The sequence below is a fragment of the Durio zibethinus genome, chromosome 12, assembly GCF_047325235.1.
Source record: "Durio zibethinus cultivar Kanyao isolate XHJ-2024 chromosome 12, ASM4732523v1, whole genome shotgun sequence".
Taxonomy (NCBI): domain Eukaryota; kingdom Viridiplantae; phylum Streptophyta; class Magnoliopsida; order Malvales; family Malvaceae; genus Durio; species Durio zibethinus.
Window position 1 is genome coordinate 11,382,497 of NC_143173.1, and position 6,157 is coordinate 11,388,653.

Below are 6,157 nucleotides of genomic sequence, written 5' to 3' on the forward strand. Positions count from 1 at the left end.
ACCATATGAAGTTTTAGAAGGCCTGATAAACTTTACTTTTAAAAGCTCTTTAAGCTATCTTTTTAACTCCTCTAGTTAGAGGTAACATCTTATAAGGGCTCAGACTAGTGACTTGGCATTAGGCATCAGCTTGATAATGTGGTTTACCTTCTTCTTAAGTGGTAGTCTTTTAGGTAGTTTTATGGGCATAACATCCTTGAAGGACTCCAACACTTTTGGCACCTGTAAGGGGGTATTATCTTTTTGGCTCTTAAGGTTCATCTTTTTTTAGTACCACTAAAAAGGTAAGCTTATCTTTTCGCATGTCTTTGGTGAACTGGATGGTGGATAATACCTTGGTTTTAGTCTTTTGCTCTCATTTACTAGGATAATGCATTAGCATCAATGGTCCAAGATACAAATGCAATTGGCGAAAAGAATAAAGAGTGCATTGATCCTATCGAAAAAATATAAACAGATAGCAAAGTCATAGTCCTCAAGAGGAATTACCTCGATGGATTCCTTGCTTTTGCACGCTTCAAGTTGTCACTCAACTTCTTATGCCATGCTTACGATTAAAACTTTTTTAAAGTTGACAGTCTTGATCTATCCAGCTTTTTTCTCAACCTTAAGCTTCGATTTTTTAGCCACTCCTTCAGATATGAAAAGATTAGATGCACTTATGTCTACTAGGGCATTTAAACGTTTATTCATAACTGAAATTATGATGAATATGAACCCCTTTCCCTTACGACCCTTCTTTGCCAAGATAAAACTTAACATGATCGAATCAAGCTTCAATCCTTCCTTCTTAGGTTACTCCTCATACCCCTTGATAATGGCCATAAGCTTGGCTCTATTAGGATAACCCTAGCTCGATATTGACTGTCACATAACAAATAGGTCATGAGTCCATCCTTGTTCATTAGCCATATATCTTTCTTCTTGTCTTTCTCTTCAGAAGACTTTTATTTGTTTATTAGTGTCCTGCCACTATTACTCTTGTCCTTGTTTCCCTTATCTTTACCCTTACCTTTGGTCACAAAAAGGTTAGATTATCCTTTTTCTTGAATTCTATTAAAGATTTAACAGTGTTTATGGCTAGAGTGAGGTCTTGGACACCTATCCTCATTAGCTCTTACTTAGCCTATTACTTGAACCTATCCATAAATGTGAAAAAGGCTTTATGTTCCCCAAGATTGGGAATTTAGAGCATGAGTTCTAAAAACTCCCAAACATAGTCCTGCACCTTTCTATGTTGGTTGACATGTGCCTTTTGTGGCATATTGTGGGTAAAACTACTGTTTAAACTCTTTTTAGAACTCCTTTCGTGTTTCAATGGTAGCACCCCTACACCTAGCCTCCTCAAACCAATGATGCCACCATAGAAGTGTGATGTCTACAAGATATATAAAGGCAGTGCTTACCTTAGTAGTATCATTCTCGATACCTATTGCAAGAAAATACTACTTTACACCCTATAAAAAGTTATCTACATCTTTTATAGATCATGTCCTCTTAAACTCTTTCAGTTTCAAAACTTTCACCCTAGTCCTAAGAGCTATTGTGAGTATACCTCCCTCTATGGCTGCCTCATATGCTAGGAGCTTTTTTTTAAGATGCTTCATCTCTTTTTTTATAGCTTCTACCAGGGCTTTTAGTTTAAAGTTCTTATGGTAAAGCTTTTGATCTATTTGGAAAGAGTTTACCTTAACTCTTATGTGATCTCTTTTTCAATCGAGACCAATTTCTCTATTTGGTCTTTTTACTTGTCCCATATTTCAGACATGACTAACTCTACCTTGGCCAATCGAGCATCAAAAGCCAAAATCATGTCTCTTCTGGTGCTTTTTTTATCCTTTCCAATAGTGCTTATCTTGTAAACCTTTTACCCTTCAGCATGCTAGTGGCTCATCTTGAAAATAGACATTATCTTGAATTAAGGTTGCACACCAAATCATGCTCTGATACCAACTATTTGGGCTTTGGTCTTAAGCTTTGCAATCGTGTGGTCTTAGGTAAGAAACTACCATTTATGTATGCTTAAGTTAGCCTTTAACTAGGTTGAGTGAATGTGTCACTCACCAAAGATTAGTTAGACCCTAAAGACAATCGAAAGCACACTAAGAATGCACTCATGAAAGAACACAAGATCTTTTTTATAGTTGAAACAATATAGCTTATGCACAAATATGCTTGAATAGCTTTGTTGGTTCACAAGTTCACTTGCTCATGAGTTGGTCTTATAGAGGAGGAGGATCATTATTTATACTTGAGCCTTCATGGCCTATGTGGTTATTAAAAAGCCAAGTGTGTGGCTCTTATATACATTTTAAAGGGTTCTAAGGCCTTTAGACATATACAAGGTTGGTTGAGAAATTTTTAGAAAGAAGTTGATTTTAGATACTCTATGATGTACTAAGTCTAGAAGGTTCTAAGCCTTTTTGTAGAGTGCCTATACCTTGGGCTTTCTAAAAGCTTCCCTACTTGGTGCTATAATAACCATACCCAATTTTGTATCTGGCTCTTTTAGAAGGTTATGCACCTATGTGCTTGCCCTATATCCATGCTTATTTAGAGCTTACGCACCTATGGTGCCCATACCACTTTTTTGGGGTTTTTTAGAAGCTTCTCTCAAAAGGTCTTTAAGCTTAGCATCAGGTAACTCTCGTAGAGAGTTATTTTTATAGACTGGTGCTTGAACGATGGTTTGGCCTCCATACACTGGTGTTTAGGCCTTGGTCCTAATAATGCTCATGCGAGATATGACATATGCACCAAAAGTCATTTAGTACTGATAGTGGTCAAAGCATGTGCATGTGTCATGGTTCGTAAGCTGATGCAAGCCTAGGGGTTTTTTTCGACTTAAAGACCAATTCCAATTTTAGCGATACATGATTTGATAGCTAAGAAAATTAGTCTTTGAAGCTTATCGGAGGCTTAAATCATGGGGAACTACCTAAAATAGTGGTATAGGTAATGATTAAGACTTTAAAGGCTTAGGCATAGTGTTCAGGTTCAGTAGAATTGAGCCAAGTCTAGGTGTAGGCATTAGTGAATGATGTATCAGCACATAATCAGACCTAGGTGAAGGCACTGATAATCAAGGTATGGATACACAGTTAGACCCAAGTGTGAGCATTTCTGAACACAATCCTATGAGAATTAGATTTGAGGGCTTCTAGAAGGCCCAATACTATAGCACAATCTTTGACAACCTGAAATTATGCTGGGTACTTCAGTTTCATAGGTTACCTTAGGCAAACGGAGTCAATTTCCTATCTAAGGCCATATGAAGTTTAGCTTAAGATTAGAGCCCATGACATATGCACAGAGCATCATTTGGTGGTAATGGTGTTTAAAGGGCAAACAGATGCCTTGGAAGGGACAAAAAAGTAGTAGGAGGTCATGGTACATATGTTGCACCAAGTACCATCATCTAGCAATGGTGTCTGAGGTAATAACCTATATCAAAGGTAGCATATGTTGACAGTGGTCAACACATATGCTAATAATGGTCGACATATGTGCTAAAACCAAGGGCAAACATGTCCTAATGGTGGTTGAGGCATGTGCATGCGTTGAAGGTCATTAGTTGTCAATGGTGGTTAAGGCATATGCGTGTGTCAGGTCGACAAGTTGGTTTAGGCCCAAGGGTTCTCTTTGAGTCAAAGAGCAGTTCCAATTTTAGTGAGATAGGGTCTGACAACTAGAAAGACCAGGCTTTGAGGCTTATTAAAAGCATAAGTTATAAGGAACTAGCCCAAAATAATGGTATAGGTAGTGATCAAGACTCCAGAGGCTTAGGCATGATGTTCAAGTTTAATAAAATTAAGCCAAACTCAACTGCAGGCACTAGTAAGCGCTTATATGAATTTACAAGTCATAAAAATGGCATTAGCTTAGTAGAAATATGAAAATGTGCCTGAACTCACATATTGCCTAGTCGTGGTACATATGGTGTATAGCCTGGGCCCAAGATACCTACGCATGGTGTATGGGCTAGCATGTGCCAATGGTGTTCTAGAGAATTACCCACACAAAAAGCTCGTATATGTTGATGATAATCGAAGCATGTGTCGAGACTAAAGGCTAACATGTCCTGATAGTGGTCAAGACATGTGTATACGTCACGGTCTGTAAACTGGTCTAGGCCAAAGGGTTTTCTTCGAGTCAAATAGTAATTTTAGTTCTAGTAGGACAAGATCTTACAGCCAAGGTGTGGAGCCCTTAAGGCCTACTGGAGGCTTAGGTAATGGAGAACTAGATTAGAATAGTGACACAGGTAGTGATCAAGACTCCAAAGGCTTAGGCATAGTTTTTTGGTTCAGTAGAATTAAGTTAAACCCTATGTGTGCACTGGTAAGGGCTTATGTGAATTTGAAAGCCATAAAAATGGCATTGGCTTAGCAGAAATATGAAGATGTGCTTGAACCTACTTACTGTTTGGCAGTAGTGCACATGATGCGAGGCAAGGGCCCAAGATACTTGCACATGGCATGTAACACGGTATGTGCTAATAGTGTTCAAGGAAATTGTCTGCACAAAGGGCCAGTGTCATGAGCCATGCGTTCCTTGTAATGAAACCACACGTTCGTGTAACACCCAGACTACTCTTGGTTAAGGTCAACCTTTCTTGAGTCCATTTTTTCATGGATAAATCATTACTGATCCTTTAAGCCGTATACTCATGAGCTCTTCTTAGCTTAGACCTCGTAGGGTCACACAATATTCCCAAACTCAATTGGAGGAACCCAACTCCTATCATCTCTTTAACTATGATTCTCAGGGTAACCCCAACCACCTATTTCTACACGTAGGCATCAAGGTCTCAAGCACCAACCTGACTTACTCATAAGGGCGTATAGCCCAAGTTTTCATAATATTATCTTATTTTGACATAGTGAGAACCCAACACCCTACCTGCCCCTACTTATGCAAGCTCTTATGCCTTGAACCTGAAGGCACAGCATAAATGCTAGTTAGTAGCAAGCCTGAAGCCACACTAAGCTCATATCGTCCCATGAAACTCATATTTTAGGGCCTTAGCCTTTAACCTTATTCTAGGTTACCCATACACATGATGGACACCTAACATCATGCCCATTCTACCTCAGAGAACTTAAGTGTGCTACCCACCTACAACACACCTTTACTAATTGCCCATAAAGGTCTAGTGACATGCCTACCTATTAGCTTGCTTATCTTTTAGGCTTGATGGTGCCCCTCCATGCAAACATCATCTCATGATCCTTGATTACTGATCAAATCGGCTCAAGGAGGGAAAATCGAAGGGTATAGTAAATGCTAGCATCTAACCTTATGATCTAATGCAATGACATGATACGAGACCTGCTAGCTTTAATTGTCCTTGGGTTTATCATGATTTGAGGAGGCATTATGCCATACTTGTGACCCAATAATGCCCACCCACCTAGCACCACATATGCTTAAAAGTAGCTCACTTTAGATTAGCTAAGCCCTCACCTGCCCGTTAGCCAAAAGGGTGGTGGAAAGCTGACACCAATCATTCCCTTATAAAAGTATAAAAGCTTTCTTAGCCATCCTACTAAGAATAGTAAGACTGTCTGAAATAGGGATACTTTTCTTCCTAACCATCTTAAAACCTTTTTTCAGCCAACTCAGGGCCTAGTGACCTTCTTTTTGGTCACTATGATTATTAGGTTTTGCTCAATGCTCTACCAACTCATTTGAGGATGCCTGCACATGGCTTTGATTAATTGCACTTGACTGGCTGTAGGCTCTAGGGCACCTACTACTAGCTCGTACTTATACACGCATCTTAAGGCCTAAAGCTCACATTGCCCACATATTTTATCAGCAACATGTTTTCGAGCTTACATCGCCCGTGCACAACTCTAATACCACTATCCTAACCATAAGGTCTCGACTGTTGCTCAGCTCAGGGTTAGTCATGGTAGGACCAAGGCACAACAGGACCTAACCATAACATTCTCCTTCACTTACTATGCTGATGCCCTCATTGATACCTAGACCACACCTAACTCTCTTATTACACACAGTTGATTTTTTTATGTCCCTCATTTGTGCCCTCAAAGATTGAGTTGTAACCACACCAAATGAGGCATCACCTATAGTACTCATTCATTACGGATGTAGAAGGATCATTTTAGCTCCACTACACCTTGTGCTATTT